Source organism: Mustela nigripes, chromosome 13, assembly GCF_022355385.1.
Source record: "Mustela nigripes isolate SB6536 chromosome 13, MUSNIG.SB6536, whole genome shotgun sequence".
Lineage (NCBI taxonomy): Eukaryota > Metazoa > Chordata > Mammalia > Carnivora > Mustelidae > Mustela > Mustela nigripes.
In genome coordinates this window covers 45,349,921-45,372,491 of record NC_081569.1, presented here as the reverse complement: position 1 = coordinate 45,372,491, position 22,571 = coordinate 45,349,921, and the positions used below count along the sequence as shown (strand labels likewise).

General features: G+C 37.8%; 1 pseudogene; it reads right to left on the bottom strand.

The window, feature by feature from the left end:
* Window positions 1-303: 303 nt before the first annotated feature.
* Window positions 304-790, bottom strand: LOC131999284 (large ribosomal subunit protein uL11-like; annotated as a pseudogene).
* Window positions 791-22,571: the final 21,781 nt, after the last annotated feature.

Below are 22,571 nucleotides of genomic sequence, written 5' to 3'. Positions count from 1 at the left end.
TGCAAGGTTGTTCTTCATAGAATTAAGTATAATAGTGAAAATAATGGAGATATTTCCTCCTACAATGGAGATGAGATATATAAATTCTAGTGTACCCACAATTTGGAATATCACTGTGCCATTGTAAACATATTTGAAGAATCTGCGATGAATGCAGAAACGCTTATCATAAAATGTTAATTGAAAAAGGGGATACAAAACTGTAGGCTTGGTATTAACTCAAATCCTTGAACACCTATATGCAAAGGGAAAGCAATTTTGTGGTTGTCAAATGATCCTTTATTGAAATACTTTCCTTTGCAGTTAATGAGCTGGGCATTCCACTGCATGACTATTGATGTCATCTATGATGTCATGAGGGTGGCAGTCATCCACATTGCAGCCCTCACATGGGCAGTCCCCAGGATTTCTTTAACGGTTCCAGAGAGTTCTCTGGCTACAGATCACTGCCGCATCTGTTGGGCAATATTGACAATCTGATCAAAAGTCATATTTCCACTGTGCTTCATGTTTTTCTGCTTCTTTCTGTCTCTTGGTGGTTCCTTGAGGGCTTCGATAATCAGGGCAGAAGGTACCACTTCAATCTGGGCCTGTCTATTCTGAATGATCAGTTTCACTGTAATCCTTAAACCCATCCAGCTGTAGGTCGCTTTGGTGATGTCATCACCAGCCTTTTTCAAAGACCAACTCAGTGGGCCAATCTCTACTCTTCAGGGATGTGACACCAACTTTGCCATGGGTGCCTCAGGTACACGACTTTGATCTCACTGGAGACGAATTTGGGCTGCATGGTGGAGGTGGCTGCTATCAGATGGTTGAAGACAGTTATATTTTTGCCTCCTCTAGCTGAAAGCCAAAAGTGGAAAAACACACTTTCTTTTTCTATTTTTTAAGATTTTATTTATTTATTTATTTTGACAGAGAGAGAGAAACAGACTGCCGCTGAGCAGGGAGCCCAATGTGGGGCTTGATCCTAGGACCCTGAGATCATGACCGAGCTGAAGGCAGATGCCTAACCCACTGAGCCACCCAGGCACCCCAGAAAAAACACTTCAAAAAAAATTTCTTTTTGATGATGGGGTTATATTATCTTTTCTTCCAAGCTTCCAAATTTTTATTCCTGTTCACAACAAGCATATGATACATCTGTGATCAGAGAGAGAGAAAAAAAAAAAAATCAATGCTGAAAAGGAGAGTTGACCTCACTGAAATGGACTCGGGTCAATTTTAAATATTGATGATGGATGCAGCAATTATTGAAGTAAATTAAAACCAATGGCATGAAAGGTGAACCTCAATCTGAATCTATTTGCTATCTGGACAAAAAGTGAAAGAAAAATCAGTCAATTTCTATATAATATTAAATATCCAGGTGGATGATTTTGATTTTTTTAAAGAATTTATTTATTTATTTGACAGACAAAGATCACAAGGAGGCAGAGAGGCAGGCAGAGGGGAAGCAGGCTCCCTGCTGAGCGGAAAGCCTGATGAGATGAGATGCATGGCTTGATCCCAAGACCCTGGGATCATGACCTGAGCTGAAGGCAGATGCTTAACCCACTGAGCCACCCAGGCACCCGGATGATTTTGATTTTTGAGTACACTTTTTATTCTTCATTTGAATGGCAGGTATCATATTATTTCAGCTCTAGTTTAGGACTCTTCTTACCTTACAACTCTGGAAAACCCCCAAAATTTCTTATACTGAAATAATAATGTTCTCTCTTTTAAATTTTATTGTTTAGTGTTCTGTATCATTTTAAAACTATATATATATATATATATATATATATATATATATATATACACATACATATATAGGGTTTTTTTTTTTTTTTTTTACTAATTAGCCAAGTAATACACAAATACATTCTTGTTTAAAGATTCAAACAATACAAAGAATAGGGAAGTTTCCCTTGGCCACCTGCTCACTTGGTCTCTTTCCCTTAGGTAACCTGTTTTTGGTTTCCTACATAATTCTTAAGACATTTGCTTATTGTTTACATGCATACCTATATGTATATATATATACATATATATAAATACATGGTTTTATTTTCATTTTTTCAGTCAATAGTGTTTATATTGTACATCTTATTCTGCAACTTGATTTTTTCTTCATGTTGAAGCTCTACTTCCTTCATTTCAATGGTTACACAGTGTTCTCTGGTTTGGATATTATGTAGTTTGTCTGACCACTTCACCTGTTGATGATTATTTAGGTTGTTTTTGGTTATCTGTTATTTCAGACAATGCTGTGGTAAACACTTTGCGCATGCCTCTGTTAGCATACATCTGAGCATCATTTCTCTAAGGGAGCAACTGAAAAATGGCATTTTGTGTTTGAAAGGAATAGGCACTTCAGTTTTTACTTGGGACTGTCCAGCAGCCTTCCAACAAGCTTTATCAATTTACGCTTCTAATATGATGAAAAGATGCCAAGCTTTGCTAATAATCAGGAAAATGAAAATTAAAATAACAATAGGACACCATTTTCACCATCTTGGGCTCACAAATTGAAAAAGGTAATACAAAATGTAAAGGAGGATAGAGATATGTATACTCACAGAAGGATTCTTTTTACAACCAGCATCTACATATTAGGGAAAGGTCCTTGGAGACTTAGGAAAACTGATTACACTGGACATTTCTGTTAGAGGGTCACTGACTTTTCTAAGAATGCTGTTAACGGCGCATTTGCCCTGGGCATTCTTATCAGTTACTATTGTTTTGTAATCACTAATTCCTTAATTTGCCGAGTAGATAAGAACTTCTCCATTTTAATAACCACGTTGCACTTTCTCATAGGTTGCTTCGATTGTCCTCTGCTGCAGGGGACCTTGTTGAGTTGTTACTTTAGATGAGGAAGTTGAGCTCGAAGAAGTTCAATGATTTCCCAAGCCAGCCAACAAGTAAAAGGGCTAGAGTCCTCCGACTCGACTCGCAGTTAAATCAGCTTCCCATTTATTCAATTGCTATTAAAACAAAGGACGGTGGAATTCCTCCCTGCTGCTTCTTTAAAGTTCAAGTCGTCTGAAGGGAACCACAGGGGGCAGCCTAGTGCAGCAGAAGATGATAAAACAGGCTGGAAGCCCAAGTAGGCGCTGTGCTCCTCCCAGCTGAGTGAACTTAACACGTCATTTAGCTTCCCTGGGTCTCCATTGCCTCTTTTAAAAAAAACTACTAGTACGGTAAGAAAGATGATGCCATGCGGTTCCTCCTAGTTGTGAGATTTTATTTAAGCCAAACTTAGACAAGTGCTCCTTCTCTGCTCATATATTTTATGAAATACCATTTTCTGCAATGGATTTTTTTTTTCTCTGCAAATATGAACCCACAGAGGAAAAACACCATGGAATGCTTTGAAAATGTTCCCTTGTCTCTCTTTCTCTTTCCTCCTCTCTGTCTTTTTCTTTCTTTTAGCATTATTAAGTTAAACCCTATGCCAAAGGCTAGGGAAATCCCCAGGGAACAACAGCAAATGGTTTCAGGTAGCTGGCTGCATCTGAAAAGATGTTTTCCACCTGGATCTCTTACTACTTGGCAGAACTCCAATTCCACCTACATTTTTTTGTTGCCTCTTATTACAGATTTTTAAAGCGACTTACTTTCCCATCCTATTTCTAATAATGTGAAAGCTTGACCCAGGATTGTTCTTATAGTTCCAGCTTCCATAAACCAAAGATTCTGAGAGGGGAACGAGTCTTCAGAGATCAATTGATCCTATCCTCGGTCTTTGAACAGATAAAATATTTTTCCGTTAACAGAAGAAGCATCTGATCCCCAGAGAGCCGGTGACTTATTTAAGGCTTCACACAGCTAGCAAGTGTCCTCCTACAGTACTTACTCCATTCTTATGGAAGGACAATTTATTGGTGATCCTGGCTCTCCCAGAAAATCACAATGGAAGTCAAAATGAGTAAACCATATGATCATTGGTTGCTTTCATTTTATCACACGTCACAAATTCTTATAGTTCTAACCATATTTTGATGCATTATTTATGAGAGCCATCTGGTCACAGGTTTGCAGAGAAAACTGTAATTTTAAAAGTGTGCTTCATTCTTCCAGGAAACACACAGCATAGCTTGGATCTAGCCTTCAACTGCCCATCAGTGATATGTGGCACAATCAGAATTGTTAACTGCATTTTTTAAAAATTGGGGTATAACGTACGTACACCCTCCAAGGTAGCCACTATTTTAACTTCTATCATCAGAAATTCGTTTTGAAGTGCAAAACCAAATGTTTTTGGACTTCATACTAATGGAATCATATAGTGTAGACTGTCTTGTGTCTCCTTTCTTTTATTCAACATTATGTCTCTGAAACTGTTAACTACATTCTAAAATTGCAATTCACTTTCTGGCTCAAGTCCACAGGGAGTCTCTCAAAATTGGGTATATAATATGCCATCTGTGCACAGGTATTTGTAGTCTTTAAAGAAAGAAAAAAGGCAGTGGAGAAAAGAACTTTTTAAAAATGACTAGAATGATCTATACTGCTCGTCACCTACTCTTGCACCATTAACTTTGTCTTCATCTCAGCTTTTAAATGGGCTCTGATCCACTCAAGTATTCTCTTTCCTTCTCCTCATAATGGATAAATACTTATCCATATCCAGCATTCCTCATTAGTGTTCCATAATCATTGGTCTAAAAGCTGGAACTTGCCTGAAGCTATCATCTAACACAGACCTCTCTCATTGACAAGAAAAGCATTATTATTTCCTATTTTGAGATTCAGCAGATGTTTACTGAATACATATAATCTTCAGGATGTTTTTCTAGATATTATGGGGGGAGTACAAAAATAGAGCAGGCATGGGGTTCTACCCTCATGAAACTCTACCCTCGAAGAGAAGCATAGTAGTATGGATATCTACAAAAGAAATCATAATATAATCTATAAAACATTAAATGATACCTCTGAGTTTAAAGAAAAAAAGTGCTGTGTGAGATCAGGGGGAAAGGTAACCTCTGGTGTCAAGGAAGCTTGGCAGGGAAATATTGGTACTAGAAGGATTATTAAGAAGTAGGATGCCATGGCTAGGTAGACTTAGTCATGCAGTGGTGGAGGAAAGCATTTTAGGTACATAACTATAAGAACAAAGACATTGAATTGGGAAATCATGCAGCAGGTACGGGGAGCAGTAATGCAGTTTGACCCAACACTACAGCAAGTGATGAAGAAACTTAGGGCCCAAGGTGGTTGAGGATTACCCAAAGCCATAGCACTAAGGAGAACCAGGATGGGGACTGAATCCCAGGCATCTTCCTTCTTTAATGTTCTTTCTATACCTTGATCAAGGCAACATTTAGCTAATGCATACCTTCCTTACAACAACCCATTATAGATTTCCATTAATCAATTAATGGGAATTAATTAATTAATTGATTGGTTCAACGAACAAATGGACATTATCATCTCCAAGGCTGATTTAGAATGTTTTATAAAAGTGGGAAGTAGGGCTAACATTGAGCTAAGATAACTTTCTTTTTTTTTTAATTTATTTTTTTATTCTGTTCAGTTAGCCAACATATAGTACGTACCTCATTAGTTCTTGATGTAGCGTTCAACTTCCTTTCTCTTTAATTTCTAGAACTTTTCAAGTTATACCTCAGGGAAAATACCATAAATAACTGAGAGAATTAAATAAACCATGGAAAATGATCTCTGTATCATGTTTTCTACATGATATCCCTACACCAACTCTAAGCATTGACTCTACATGTGGTTTTCCCATAACTACTTTAACTTATTTTTGAGCAACGGATAATACAGAAGAATCTGAAACCTTCCATTCTTGAACTAAAGTTTAAAAACATTCCTAATATTGTAGTACAACAAGACTCACTTCCTTTTAGCTTATCAACCACCAAAAGACATTTCCCCTTTGTACTTGTTATGTTTAATGTAACTATGGAGACACAATACTTTCTATGCAACGAACACACATGATTCTGGTTTAATGTACTCATTTTCTGAGAAACATTAAAAAAATTGTGGTCACTATTAAACCTTTGTGCTACATTGGTATTTCAATGTAAATCCAGTACATATGTTAGTAAAATTCATGGGGGAATATAGTTACGAACCAATGACTATGGATTCTTTCTAATTCCACTGAACTGTTCCTATGAAAATGTTGGTGCCAGAAAAAAAGAAAAAGGGTAATTTTTATTTGAACAAATTAGGCTATCAGACAATTTTATAAATTATAGGGTATATAAAGTTGAGTTTTAAGAATTCTATTTCTAGGCATATGACAGGCTAGACATTCAGACTGCCCTTTCCACTGAAAATATTTAAATTTTTAAAAAATCCTACACCTCTTCAAAGCACTGAAGCATAAACTAGAAACCAAGGAATTATCAGCCCAAAGGGAAGTAAAGTAGGAACCCGGACAGGTAACTGACAACATGGTTCAGGGATATAACACCAGGAGGCACCATTTATATTCTCTTCACCTAAATGATGTCACTGTAATTGCTCAGTTCTATGGCCTTGAAGTTGTTTTTGTCCGAACTTGTATTTGCTCAAGCTGGTGAACTTCAGCTTTGTTTTGGGTAAGGGGAGCTGGGACAGAAGATAAAGCCTAAGGCTTGGAGAATCCTATAAATAAGTCATCCTATAATAAAATAAGTATGCGGTGCCTAGGTGGCTCGTCAGTTGAGCATCTGACTCTTGATTTTAGCTCAGGTATTGATCTCACAGTTGTGAGTTCAAACCCCACATTAGGCTCCAGGCTGGGTGTGGAGCCTACTTAAAAAAATAAAATAAAATAATTTAGAATAAAATAATTCTATAATAAATCTTGGACACTTTAGGTGTGGGTGAAAAACCTATGTACCCGTTCATCCTCGGATGACTGCAAGGAAAATTCCTATTGAACTAAGCCAAACAGAGGGCCAAAAAATTCTCTTGCTGGAAGACTGCTATTTCATGATAATCTACAATCAAGATAGATCTCAAAATCCCCAGTCCATTATTATAAGTTGAGTAGGCCCCACATGCATGGAACAACAAATGCAAGTTGTTTTTAGAGGATAGTATCTCAATAGACCATTGAGGAAAATGAACAGCTCACAGCAACAAACATTAACCGCCCCCAAAAATAAGTTATATGGGTGAAAACAGCAGAAACAATATCCAATAGAAACAACAGAAAACTCCCACAAAGATTTCAGATATTTGAATTATCAACCACAGAAAGTGAAATAACTGTTTTATTTCTTTTAAAAAATATAAAATGGAAAACACTTATTCAAAACAAGAAACAACAGAAAATAGTCTAGCAGATTTTTTAAAAATTCTAGAAATGAAAAACATAGTAATGGAAATCAATAACTCAGTGGATAGGTTTAGCAGCAATTAGACACAAATGAAGAGAAAGTTAAGAACAGAAAGATATAGCAATAGAAATTATCCAGCATACACTAAAAAGAGACAAGGAAGGGGTGCCTGGATGGCTCAGTTAGTTAAGCATCAGCCTTCAGCTCAGGTCATGATCTCAGGGTCTTAGGACTGGGACTCATGTTGGGTTCCTGCTCAGCAAGGAATCTGCTTCTCTGCTTCTCCCCCAGCATTTCCCCCTGTTCAAGCTCACTCTCTTGTGTGCTCTCTCTCAAATAAATAAGTAAAATCTTTTTAAAAAAGAGAGAGAAGGAAAAAGGAAACATGAAAGCAGTTAATAGATAATGTAAAATAAAGTAAGATATTCTTTAACATACATCAAACTGATTGGAGTTCTGGAAGGAGAAGAACAAGAAAATGGTACAGAGGAAATATCTGAAGAGACAGTAGCAGAGAATTTTCTAGGACCGATCTGTTTCAAAACACAGATTTAAATGCAAATTTGTTGTTAGGAGAATGAAAAGACTAGTCATACACAGGGAGAAAATATTTGCAAATAACATTTGTCAAATGACTTGTGTCCAGAATATACATATATAAAGAATTCTCAAAATCCAACAATAAGAAAACAAACAACCTGATAAAATAATGGACAAAAGTTTTAACTATATATCTCACCAAAGAAGTATCATGGATGGCAAATAAGCTATGAAAAGTTGTTCAACATTAGTCATCACTGAAATATAAATCAAAATCACAATTAGATCCTACTACACATCTGTTAGAATAGCTAAAATAAAACAATCTGACAATACCAAGAGCTGGTGAGAACAAGAAGCAACCACATTCTCTCAAATACTCTCGAATTGCAGACTTAAATAAGTACAGTTTAATGTACTGAAGTTTTGTGTACCTTATAAAACTGAAGCCTAATGGTACAGATACTCTAGAATAAACAGTTTGGCAGTTTTTTATAAAGTTAAACATAGAATTACCACAGATGGAGCAATCTCAGTTTTGTGTATTAACCAGAGTGAAATTAAAACTTATGTTCATTCAGAAAACCTGGGCATAAATATTAATAGGTTTATTTTTAATAACCAAAAATTGGAAACAGCCCAGATTTCCACTGACGGGGCAATGAATAAACTGTAGTAGATCCATAAAATGGTATATTACTTAGCAATAAAAAAGGAATAAACTCTTTTTTTAAAAAAATATTTTATTTATTTATTTGACAGACAGAGATCACAAGTAGGCAGAGAGGCAGGCAGAGAGAGAGAAGGAAGCAGGCTCCCTGCTGAGCAGAGAGCCTGATGCAGGGCTCGATCCCAGGACTCTGGGATCATGACCTGAGCCGAAGGCAGAGGCTTTAACCCACTGAGCCACCCAGGCGCCCTAGGAATAAACTCTTGATACACATAAGAACATGGATGAATCTCAAAAGCTTTTTGCTAAGTGAAAGAAGTCAGACTCAAAAGATTACATATGTATGATTCCATTTACATAACATTCTAGAAAAGACAAACTATAGGAGCAGATTAGTGGTTACCTGAGGTCAAGTGTGAGGTGAGGGTCTGATCACAAGGCAGTAGCATAGAGGAATTTTGGGGGGTTGTGTTCCATATCTTGATTGTAGTGGTAGTTTTAGGACTCTACACCTTTGCCAAAGCTTATTCTTACTGTGTGTTATATAATTTTTCTAAGACCAAGATGGACAAACTGGGTAAAATACAGTAGGGTCTCTGATGATCTCTGCTGATCTCTGCTGGCCAAAGGCAAACGATGCTCAAGAAAAAGTAAGGTCAATTCTTATTCTGACATGAGATTATGAACCAAACCTCATTTAAAAGTGAATAGTATTTCTAATTTTAGATTGCTAACATAGAGCAGGAAATAACCAATATACATCAGACTTAAATAAGCACAGTTTAATGTACTGTAGTTTTGTGTACCTTATAAAACTGTAAAACATATGGAGACTAAGAATCAAAGAGGTTGTTGAAATTGTATGTTTGAAGAAACAAGATGAGCTCTTGAATCTTTCACATTTCAGCCAGCTGTTTTGCCATTAGAAAGCTAATTTTAGGGGCGCCTGGGTGGCTCAGTGGGTTAAGCCGCTGCCTTCGGCTCAGGTCATGATCTCAGAGTCCTGGGATCGAGTCCCGCATCGGGCTCTTTGCTCAGCAGGGAGCCTGCTTCCCTCTCTCTCTCTCTGCCTGCCTCTCTACCTACCTGTGATCTCTCTCTCTGTCAAATAAATAAATAAAATCTTTAAAAAAAAAAAAAAATTAAATTAAAAAAAAAAAAAAAGAAAGCTAATTTTAGAGGGAGTAATCTTCTTATAAAATACAGTGTAATTAAGAAAAGTAGAGTTTGTGGGTTTTTGTGGTTTTTTTTTTTTTTTTGAGACTTCTAATTCAGAGTTGTACAGAGTGCTTGGTTTGCTGAACCAATCCAGCAACCTGAGAATATCCTGAATCATAAATCTAAGGTTAAGCCAAGAAACTTAATGCTAAAGAATCATAATTAACTTCTATGAGAATTGAGTTCCAGCTCCTTTATATCAATGGACTTTAAAAAAAAAAAAAAAAACTACAAATAATTTTTTCTTCAATCTGTGAAAAACAACATGGAAATCATAGTGTGTGAGATTACCCTTTCCCGCAAGCCAAACAACTGTATTTGCTGTGTAATGCATGTAAGAGAAATGTGCTTGCCTACTCTTGCTGACAACAGTAATAGCTGCTTCCCTTGCTTTCTTTTTCTGGAAGGAATCATCAGCAACTTGGAACACACTGCCACAATTTTTGAACAATGGTATTTTAAAAAAAATGTAAGGCATCAAACCCAAAGAGTCAAACCTAAACCAAATAACTTAGACCACAAAGTACAAACTAGTTTCCCCCATTTCTAAAAATTACTGAAACTGGGTGCACACCAAATCTCCAGTTTTTATACTACCATGAGGACACTGCCACAAATGCAGACATTCTTTACTTTTCAGGCCAAAATTAGGCCATCCTTTTCACCCTGTTACAAAGACGAACAATGACTTTTCACAGCTAACTATTGACACAAACTAGATTAAGAGAAGACAATTTCATGAAATTCCTTACAGGTTCAAGGGCTATAGGAAGAAGGATATAAGTGTGTTGTAAGCAGCTTATTCAGTGCATGAGTTTCTATTAAATTATGTAATAAAAATCTTAAGTTATAAATAATCCAACCAACTCCAGTCACTAGAGTAAGTTATTCTAACCAGCCAAGAACGCAAGAAACTTCTACAGAAAGAAAAAAAAATAACAAAACACCTAAGGAAACTAGCATTTTATACTATGCTGGAATCATGCTTTTTCTGAGGTTTTATTGTCACCTAATTATCATAAAATAGTGCACCCGGTCACACAATTAAAGCCAGTATCTACTGGCTTTACAGATCATGAGACTGCTGACTGGCTGAACATACTGGTGTGTGGTTAGGAAAACCATATCATTGAACTCTTGGCCACTGGCTGTGACATTTATAAGAATGTTGGCAATTTACCCACAATTACTACTGAAATTTAAAAAAGTGTTTTAACCCTTTCCTTACATTTCCACGTTAAAAACGATCTTAGGTGTGTAGGAATGGAGAAAAACTGTGGAGAAATTATTCCAATCAGGCTGGTTTTGAGTGGATACATGTTTACAAAATGTTGTGAGATGGTCAGATAAGCAGTTCTAATGCATACTACACAGTTATCATGAGTCATGTGCTGCCTGAGAATTTTCAGTCTATCAGAGTGGCCCATATGTTGCTTTTTATCAAGTCAATTTCATTTCAGAATCAAAAATGAAAAAAAAGAAAAAAGAAAACTTTAAAACCCAAGCAAGCATCTGTGGCAAGAGTGGGGCCTCTTGCAAAAACAAAACAAAACCCAGAAAACCCATACAGACTAACACATTTTTGAGTAACAGGCCTTGGTTTCAGAGCATTACTGCAGCATTTAATTCACGTGCTAAGCCTCTCAAGTACTTTTATAGTCCATTTTTAAAGAGTTTTTGTGCCTTCAGAGATTTTACCACATTTTTTTTTAAAGATTTTTTAAAGTAATCTCTATAGCCAATGCAGGGCTCGAACTCACAACCCCTTACGCTCCACCGACTGAGTCAGCCAGGCACCCCATGATTTTACCACTTTTAGTAGAAACACTGTGGTAGTTTCCAAGCAGTAGCACTTAACTTATTTTCAGAAACTATATTTTAGCGACTAAAGCAGCACTGTGGATAAGAGGGTTATGTCCTCCTTGCAGTGCTGTGGCTGATTGTTACAGCATTTGAGAACTCTTTGATACGGACAGGGTACAGGGTCACCTAAAGAAAAACATTCTCCGAAAAAGGTGATAGCTTTCCTTATAAGAAATGACACGAAAAGTCTAACAGGCACGATTTCATTTATTTCATTTTGATTGCCTAAGTTTTCAGCGGGGCAGTATTCTATTTCAAGGCCATTCTGTTGCAAAACTTTGCTTTGTGGCTCTAACATAGCTGTGTCTGTTGTAAACCGGAGAAGACAGCCAAAAAAAAAGAAAAAGAAAAAAGAAAAGGGAAGAAGAAGAGATCAGGGTAAAGAGTACTCCATATAATTTTTCACATGAAGTAGGTGACAGACTTTTAAAACCAAAATTTCTAAGTTTTCTGAGCTTCTACCCTAAATGACCCCTGTTTTTATTAAAGATTACGGTGATCCCTATGGAGATGCTAAAGTTTAGGACAAAAATGAGTTAAGGACAGTTAACTGTCTAAACAAATGATTGTCATCTGTATACTGTGAGAATTATGAAGACCAGAGCAGCAACAACAGTCACTCATCATTTATTGAGGACGGATAAGGTATGTAGTCTTTTGTGATTCCTTTTGAGGTTTCAGGATTTGAGGTGAGGTTTAAGGATAAAAATGGGAGACCAAAAATTTATCAGTTAAAATAACTGTCTGCATTGATGTATTTTTGGCTGATGGGGGAAAAAAAGGGAATATGTCTGTGGAATTTCTTTTTGTAAATGCCTATTTGTGTGGGTATATATAGGCGCTTGAATGTTTTTTTTTCTAATGGCAATAGTTAATGATCATTCGTTCCAAATACAGAAATTGTATTAAGAACTAGGACAACTAATTTTACAAAATGAATGATAGGCAATGTGGTGAAAGATCTGAGAACTACCTCAAAAAACTGTAGCCTTGATCATAAAATATTCAAAAGTAGAGAGCGGCTGAGATACAGTTGGTGTTGTGTACTTGCAGTGAAAAGGAGGTAGCTTTTTGAAGATTAAAAAGTCAGGGATTTTTCCCCAGTAGCTCCAAATCTGGACTATGATTTGTGATCTTAATAGATTCTATGTTGCAAACGAGCTCAAACAAACAAAACTAATAACAACAATAACAACAACAACAAAAACAGTCCTTCCATGAGCTGCTTCATGTCTGGGCCTTTGATTCTAGTCTTGTTCTATACAAAAATTCCTTTTCTGTTCCATCTAAACTTATGTATTTTTTTAAGGACCTTACAAATTTCTCAGAGGTAGCTGCACAGTTCTTGAAAATATGAGCGTCATAACTTCCCATTCCAAGGACTTTAACTAGGTCAAAAAGGAAAAAAAATTGAGTGAGGTTTCTTATGCCCTGAATATGAAGATTTCGCTGGAACAAGAAGCTAATAATCACGGTCCAGAGACATAGTCTTTTCGCCAGCAAAACATATGTCACACACATCTCTCCTGTTCTAGTTCCAGAAATTGACAGATCTCACTTCATACTGGCTTAACATCTGGAACAAAACCTTGCTTCATAGACAGCGCATTCACTTAAGGCATAAATCTTTTTCTGACAATTCAGAGCAGTGACAGTGACAAGAACAAATTATTTGGAAGACATTTTCTCACCTACACTAGTGAGCAGCTTTGAATGTGTCCAGTCCAGAGGATATTCTTATTGATCCAAATCAGCTTTTGATCCAGTTATTCAAATTCTCCGAATTTCTAAGTTCTGAGGACTGAGGTTAGCAATTTCATTAGCAATTCTTCCCCAAACTTTCATCTGCCATGATTTCTAATACACACTAACCTCCAAACGGGCTTGTTTAATCTTTTCTGTTGCTTTGGAAACCCCTATGTATCATCATTTAGAATCTATTTGTATTATTATAGTTCTTTATAAATAGATTCACTGTGTTCTCATCTTCAGGTATGAAGATCTGATTTATAGTGACTGCTTTTATACATAGGACTTACTAATATTTTAAAAATTTGCTTTTCCTGGGGCGCCTGGGTGGCTCAGTTGGTTAAGCAGCTGCCTTCGGCTCAGGTCATGATCCCAGCGTCCTGGGATCGAGTCCCACATCGGGCTCCTTGCTCGGCAGGGAGCCTGCTTCTCCCTCTGCCTCTGCCTGCCATTCTGTCTGCCTGTGCTCGCTCTCTCTCCCCCCCTCTCTCTCTCTGATGAATAAATAAAATCTTTAAAAAAAAATTTGCTTTTCCTTAAATATATGCATTGGTTGAAGTATTAATAAAGCTTCTGTATTAGATCTTATCGATCATACTACATCTATACAGGCAATGTGTTTCACTTTGCACATGTTCTGTAGCAAAATAAAACCAAACTTAAGTAAGTAAAATAGAGGGTCAAGTAAACAATCAAGTGGACTCTCCCAAAGCCACAACCACTTCTTTACCCTAATTTATAGTTTCATTACTGGCCACACTTTTATTCTCCTTACTTTTTTTAGTTTCTTCCTTAGATCTATCCCTTACATATGCTTTTGGATAATAACACTAACCTCTACTGAATTCCTCCTTCCAAGGAAGCTTGGCCAGTTTCATTTGAACTCTAGATGGCCCATATGATACAAAAGGCTATATCCTGAAGACCCAGGAATGTAATAGTAATGTTATTTCTATTGCCTTTCTCTCCTCTACTCTTTTACCTATCACCACTAAATGAAGGTACTATTAAACTACAATGACCATACTCACATAGTCAACTAAATACCTCTCTCTGCTTGTTTTGTTTTAATATCCCCCCTCGCCTTTTTGGGGGGATTTTGGGGTTTTGGGATTTTTTTGGGTTTTTTGGCTTCATAGAGTACAACTGTTTTAGAGCAGAGAAGTTGAGAGAATCCTTCCTCTATCATTTTTGGGGTAGGAAAGATGATTTAGTAATACTCCAATCTTTGACTAATTTTCCTGCTTAAAGTGTTATGATAGAGGTGAGTCTGGGTGGCTCAGTCAGGTAAGCAACTGCCTTCAGCTCAGGTCATGACTCCAGGATCCTGGGATCGAGCCCTGAGTTGGGCTTCCCACTCAGCGGGGAGCCTGATTCTCACTCTGCCTCTGCTGCTCCCCTGGTTGTGTGCTCTCTCTCTCTCTCTGTGAAATAAATTTAAAATTTAAAAAATATTACTAAAGCTTACTTAACAACATTAATCACTAGGGCAATGCAACCAAAACTACTATAAGATACCATCATACCCTTTTATGCCAATAAGAATAGATTAAAAAAAAATTGAACAACCAAATAAATCAAAACCTGACAATACCAACTGGAGCAACTAGACCTCTTATACTGCATCACTGGTGGGAATGCAATCTGGTACAGCCACATGGAGAAATAGTGTGAGAGTTTCTGATAAACAAAGTCTTATCTTAAGGCCCAGCAAGTCCCCCTCCTAAGTATTTACCTAAGGAAAATGAAGACACAGGTCTACACAAAAACCTGTGTGCAAACATTTAAAGGCTTTATTTGCAATCACCAAAAACTGGAAATATCCCAAGTGTCCCTCAGTTGGAAAAATAGATAAACAAACTATGGTTGGACTGCTACTCAGCAACGGAAAGAAACAAACCACTGATGTATGCAACATGCAACATGGCAAATTTTAAATGCATTATGCTAAGTAAAAAAAATCAAAAACAAAAGTTACATATTGTATGAATCTATTTATTTGCTATCCTGGAAAAGGCAATATAATGGGAATAAAAATCCAATCAGTGGTTGCCAAGGGCATATGATGGAGAAATTGACTATGTCAGTAGAACTCAATGAAGTCGTAGAAGATTCTAGTATTGTTCTCATTACATGAAACTTAGTAGTAATGAAAACAGGGGAAGAAAAAAAAAATAATGTGCAATAAATCAGCCAAACAGTTATAACTAGAATGTCTGTATCCCATGAGTCATTACCTGTGGACCAAATTTAAGAGGAAGTGACCTTGTTAGCTGTCCTTTCACTACTTCCTGATAGTAAGATAAAGTTAAAAATGCTCTGCTTTTGCATGTAGACTTTCTGCAGTAATAGTCCATTAAACAAAATTAAATTTTAAAATATGTTAAGCATATAGAATAGTGAAAAAAGCCTGTGCCCATATAAATTTAATAAATGCTATAATTTTGCCATATTTGTTTAGATGCTTCTTTAAAAAGCAATACAAGGGGGAAAAAAAAGCAAAAAAAAAAAAAAAAAAAAAGCAATACAAGGCTACAATACAGTTGAGGTCCCAAATTTATCCAATTTCCCACATTCCTCTAGAGGTAGCCACTGTCCTGAGGCTGGTATATATCCTTATATTTCAAGGATTTATCCATGTTGGTAGATGTCAGGAGATTTCACTAATTTTATTTTTTTTAAGATTTTATTTATTTATTTGATAGACAGAGATTACAAGTAGTCAGAGAGGCAGGCAGGGAGAGAGGAGGAAGCAGGCTCCCCGCAGAGCAGAGAGCCTGGTTTGGGGCTCGATCCCAGGATGCTGAGACCATGACCTGAGCCAAAGGCAGAGGCTTTAACCCACTGAGCCACCCAGGTACTCCAATTTTATTTTTTTCCAAATTTTTATTTAAATTCGAGCTAGTTAACATATAGTGCAATACTGGTTTCAGGAGTGGAATGTAGTGATTCATCACTTAGATAAAATGCCCAGTGTTCATTCCAATAAGTGCCCTCTTTAAAACCAACCCATCACCCATTTAGCTCACCCCCCACGTCCCTCTATCAACCTCTGTTCTCTAACGTTAAGAGTCTCTTATGGCTTGCTTCATTCTCTTTCTCTCTCTTTTCTCCCCTTCCCCTATGTTCACCTATATTCTTTCTTAAATTCCACATAGGAGTGAAATCACATGGCATTTGCCTTTCTCTGACTTATTTCTCTTAGCATAATAGACTCTAGCTCCATCCATATCATTGCAAATGGCAAGATTTCATTCTTTTTGATGGCTGAGTAATATTCCACTGTATACATATACCACATCTTTATCCCTTTATCAGTCAATGGATATTAGGGCTCTTTCCATAGTTTGGCTATTGTTGATAATGCTGCTATAAACTTCGGGGTACATGTACCCCTTTGAATCTGTATTTTTGTATCCTTTGGTTAAATAGCTAGTAGCGCAATTGCTGGAGTATAGGGTAGCTCTATTTTTAACTTTCTGAGGAAAGTCCATACTGTTTTCCAGAGTGGCTGCACCACTCTGAATTCCGACCAAGAGTGCAAGGGGGTTCCACTTTCTCTGCATCCTCACCAAGATCTGTTGTTTCCTGTGTTGTTAATTTTAGCCATTCTGACAGGTGTGAGGTGGTATCTCATCATGGATTTGATTCGTATTTCCTTGATGATGAGTGATGTTGAGCATCTTTTCATGTGTCTGTTAGCCATCTCAATATTTTCTTTGGAGAAGTGTCTATTGATGTCTTCTGCCCATTTCTTAACTAGATTATTTGTTTTTTGGGTATTGTTTTGGGAAGTTCTTTATAGATTTTGGATATTAACCCTTTATCAGATATGTCACTTGTAAATATCTTCTCCCATTCCATAGGCTCCCTCTTAGTTTTGTTGATTTTTCCTTACTAACTTTAATTATTGTATAATACCCCATTGCATGATTACAGACATTTATAATCACTACTAGTCATCATTACTGCAAATAGTACCCCAGTGAACATCTTCATAGCATCTCCTGGGGCATATGTGTAAAAGCTTCTCTAGGTGCAGGATTTTCGAACTTTTATGGCCAATCCATATGGTGAAAAACAATTTCACATTCTATTCCATATATGCCTACGTGCAGAGTATATCATCACAGGCCGAATTGCCTAAAAGGAGATCTGTGTGACAGAAATCTGTGTGCAGGGCATATATTGGGGAGTGTCCTGGGATCCACACTTGTGGCAGAGTGAAAGAAGCAGGAATGAGCAGAGAAAGTTTTGGGGTCTAATGAAGTGGCAGCAAAAGCCTCAGTTGATCCCACATTTGCTGCAGTGATCTTTCATCAGAGTAATTTTGAATTGGGACAAGGGAATCAGGACTTTATATACCTGTATTGACCAGTTACTGGATACAGCTGCACCCAGGAAGAAGGCGTGACCTTGGGGGAGTAGCTGTCTTCCTGGAAAGAGTCCTGGAGAGGGACTCAGCTAAAACTGTAGACTGCCAACCCTCCCAGAAGCTGTGTGAACTAACACTTCAGTCCTGGAGCGGGAGAATCAAGGTGGCACACAAAACCATCCCTAACCTAATATTTTCCGTTCTGTTTCGTTTATAAAAAAATGTTTATTGTAACCCTTAAATCGATTTCATAATCCACTAATGGATCATGAATCACAGTTTGGAAAAAACTGCTTTAGAGTATATACCCAGAAATGGAATTGCTGGATGGTAGGGCATATGTATTTTCAATTTTACTAAATATTGCCAAACGGCTTTCCAGAAGGATTTGGCCATTTAACATTCCCAGCACCAAAGCATGAGAGTTCCAGTTTTCCTACAGCCTCAATAACCCTCGGTGTCATCAGATTTTTAAATGTTTGCCCATCTGATAGATGTATTACTGGGATAATACAGTAGAGAATCTGAAACCCATCCTTTGATGAAAGCGAAAACATTCCCAATATTGTAGGACACCAAAGACTGACTTCCTGCTGGCTTATCAACCACCAAGAGACATGTGTATTTCCATGATAATGGGATAGCATTCAGTTTTTAGTCTTGCAAAATAAATCTTTTAGTCTTTTTTTTTTTTTTAAGATTGTATTTATTTCAGAGAGAGAAAGAGAGAGCACATGCATGTGCAAGCATGAGCGGGGAGAGGGGGAGGAGTAGAAGCCACCCCACCAAATGAGGGGCCCTATGCAGAGTTCAATCTCTCAGGACCCTGGTTCATAAACTTGAGCCAAAGGCAGGTGCTTAACCGAATGAGCCACCCAAGTGCCCCAAATCTTTTAGACTTATAATCTGTTCTATAGCTCCTAGCAAAGACATAACATATAACAGCACAAAATACCTGTAAGATCGAAGGAGAAAATTCTATGCCTTGAAACATGGCATCGAATATTTCACTTTTTTTGAATCCCCTAGGCAGTGTGGTTTGGTAGAAGCCTATTGGCTCAGAAATTGTGAAGCCTAGGCTCTGATCAAGTCCCGCCATGGGATTTGGTAAATTCACTCCACCTTGCTGTTCCTCAGTTTCTTCATCTCTACGATAAGGATTTTCCTATATATTCATGAGTTTGGAATACTGAGTTCTCACAACTGATTGATACTATGTAGCAGAGAAATCAAAGAACCGGGAATCTGGGGATCTGGATTCTAGTCCTAGCTCTCCTCCCACAAGTGGATATGTATGACCTTGGACAAATGGTCACAACTTTGCAAATGGTCACTCTGGGGAAAATGAAATGGTTACAAGATGACCTCTAAGGTTCCTTCCCACTCAAAAATCCTATGTTCTGGTTCAGAGAAACATGAAGTCAGTTTATGAAAGCTGACATTCTCATAGAGCCATCATGATGTAGGTCAGTGATACATTTTAAATCCATCTCTGATTGCCTTTCCCACCTCAATTGCACTATAACCCAATCCATTTAGCCCTACCCTCATCCAGTTGCATTACCTGAACTCTTGTCCTCGAGATTTTCCCTTGCAAGCAACAACCATTTTTATTACCTTTAGTATTTCAATCCTTGCTGCTAACCTTATGGCAAACAGAGCCCCGTGCTATGTGATCATCAAGAAAATATGAAACTGAAGAATAGGTTTCTTGTCTCTTCACAGCTCCACTAATTCCCTATCCCTTCTTCGCATAGAGTTTGTTTAAAATGAGCTGTATCGTTATCTACTCTCATCAGCCTGAATCAAGGATTCTGTGGCTCTCCTTTCTTCACTGTGCCATCCACGACCTTCCAGGCAGCACTGCACAGGCCAGCAGGGTTCGCCAGCACTGCCCTATTGTGCCATCTCTAAAAGCCTTTCTTCCATTTCAGTTCGAATACATTCAAATAAAAGCTTCATGCCAACTTCTTTCTGTTTCCCTTTCGGTAGAATTTAAAACTCTGTAAGTTACTATTACAACATCTAAATTCTATTAAATCAGTAAGTGATGTTTATTAAATTCAAAATGCTGATAAAATAATTACAACCAATTATGAAATCACAGGGTTATAAGCAGAGAATGTAGAAGAAGGATATCCATTTCTAGGAGACAGGACAGCAAATGGGGACTGTAAAGAGACTAAAATGGCCTAAGAAGCAGCTTTGGAGATCTTTTTGGTTTTAATTAAAATCTTTATCATTAAAAGGCCATTTTTCTCCAAATTCCGAATAAGGTAATTGTTAGAGTTCTCCCCTTCTGGATTAACTTTGTCTTTAATATAAGTGGTTTGATATAACTGACCAGTCCATCTCTCTGTACACATTTGTAGGGGAGCCCAATCCTTATAGACGGCAGAGGCTTAAATTGTTTCTTTCAATTAAGAACCTCATGTCCTGGGGCGCCTGGGTGGCTCAGTGGGTTAAGACGCTGCCTTCGGCTCAGGTCATGATCTCAGGGTCCTGGGATTGAGCCCCGCATCGGGATCTCTGCTCAGCAGGGAGCCTGCTTCCTCCTCTCTCTGCCTGCCTCTCTGCCTGCTTGTGATCTCTCTCTGTCACATAAATAAATAAAATCTTTTAAAAAAATTAAAAAAAAAAAAAAAGAACTTCATGTCCTGAATCTGAAAGAATGAGAGGCTATCTCCACCATCCTGGAGAGAGGCACGGGAGAACAACGCATAGGCATAGGCCGTAATGCTCCCTCCTCTTAGATATCGTCAACACTGGACGGTGACTTTTCTACCAAGAACAGAAAGAAAGGAGAGGAGGAATCTAGCAACCTCAAGCTATATCTGGATTATCATATTTCTTCTTTAGAAAGATTAGCCTGGCAACAAAAGGAAGGTAGGGTTGAAGAGGAAAAGAAAAGAGATAGGGAATCCAATGAGGTGATTTCTACAACATTTCAGGTAAAACAACAACAAACAAACAAAAAACAAACCAAAAGAACCAGGAGTACAGTTTGAACTAGGTCAGTCGGAATGGAGATTGTGATGAGGAACAATAGGAACAGTACAACTGGATGTTAAAAAGGTTAATATCGGTTGGCTTTGATGATAAAGTGTTTGAGAAGGAGGGTGGAGAGAGGTGTCTGGGTGCCTCAGTCAGTTAAGCATCTACCTTCGGCTCAGGTCATGATCTCAGGATATTGGGATAGAGCCCCAAGGCAGGCTCCCTGATCACTGGGGAGCCTGCTTTTCCCTCTCCTGCTTGCCTCTCCCTCTGCTTGCTTCTCCCCCTGTTTGTGTGCTCTCTCTCTGTCAAATAATTAAGTAAGATCTTAAAAAAAAAAAAAAGAAAAAGGTGAGGGTGGGGCAGAGGAGTTGATTACTCACAGGTTTTGACTTTTGTGATTGGTACATGGTGGGTACTATTTAAGAAATTAAAGAATATAGGAGAAACAGGTTTGGGGTAAAGATAATGAATTTACCCTCAAGTACATTTTGAGTTTCAGGTGAATTTGGGACCGAGCTGTCTAGAGGCAACTGAATATACATTCCCAAAGCACAGAAGAGAGATATGTTTCTGTCTCCCAGTCTGAAGAACTATACGAAAAACAGAAGTATTTTAAGTTTACTTTTTTCAGTTGCAGGTGTTTCCCCTCACCAATAAACAGGGCATCCCTGTTGTTTACCCTTGCAGAACACATGTCTGGGCCAATCAAGAAAAAAAAAAAAAAGACTCTGTGTTGTCTGATTTGTTGAGCCTCATGTTTCCAAATATCCTAGCTGTAACAACAGTGCTGAGTCCATGAGAAAAGCTGACTCATATTTCCTGCAAGTCAGCACAGATGCCCATCCTTCCAAATTATTTGAGCCTTTGGCCACTCCCAAAGAGAATCAAAGTGTAGGAACAATTTATGAGCATCTCTTTCATTTGTTGAGAAAATTCTAGTTCATCTGTTATTTTTTTCAGGGTTAAAAAAAAAAAAAAGCTTTTCCTGCCTTGTGCCCACCCCTATCCCTATGCACCAAATAGGGGTACCCTTACCTTTTGTAGAAAGTCTAGGTTCTCTCGGGATTCATTCAAATGTTCTCTATTTGTCACCTTCCATTCCCACAATCAGAATTAATCACTCCACTCCCCCAGTCTCCACAGCAATAGTCCCACCATTTAGTGCAGAACTTCTCATAGTGTGATTTTTATTAAAGGGAAATGCCTGGGAATATACCTTGTGGCTTAGAGGCATAAGGGGCTTATCTATCTTTGCTTTCCTTTTTTACCCAGTGTAGCACTTTGTGCATAAAATCTGACTGACACAAATTTGTCCAAAAGTTACAAAAATATGGTCTTACCATTTAAAGAAAGTCAGGAGGCATAACTGTCTATGGACAATGACAGTTTAAAAAGCCACACGCCGTATAAATGGCTTTCTTTTGCAGATCATTTAAAAACTAAAAATTGAAATCAGAAGGACTTGTTGAGAAAGGTAGAAGCATTCACTTGAGGAGGGTGTTGGGAGGTGATAATTTTCAAATTTGTGAAAAAGTGCTGAGTCAAAGATGACTCCTCAGCAGGCCATCAACAGGCTAGATAGCAGTAGCTCAGACTGCTAGAGCCCTCCTGTCCCTGGACACCTCTCTCAAGGACAACATGACATTTCTCACTATTATTCTTGTGAGTTGTTCAGATAACTTGTCTTTCAAAAGTGTTTCATCTGATTTGTGCTTTTAAGAAATAAGTAGATGCTGGGGCGCCTGGGTGGCTCAGTGGGTTAAGCCTCTGCCTTTGGCTCAGGTCATGATCTCAGGGTCCTGAGATTGAGCCCCACATTGGGCTCTCTGTTCAGCAGAGAGCCTGCTTCCTCCTCTCTCTCTGC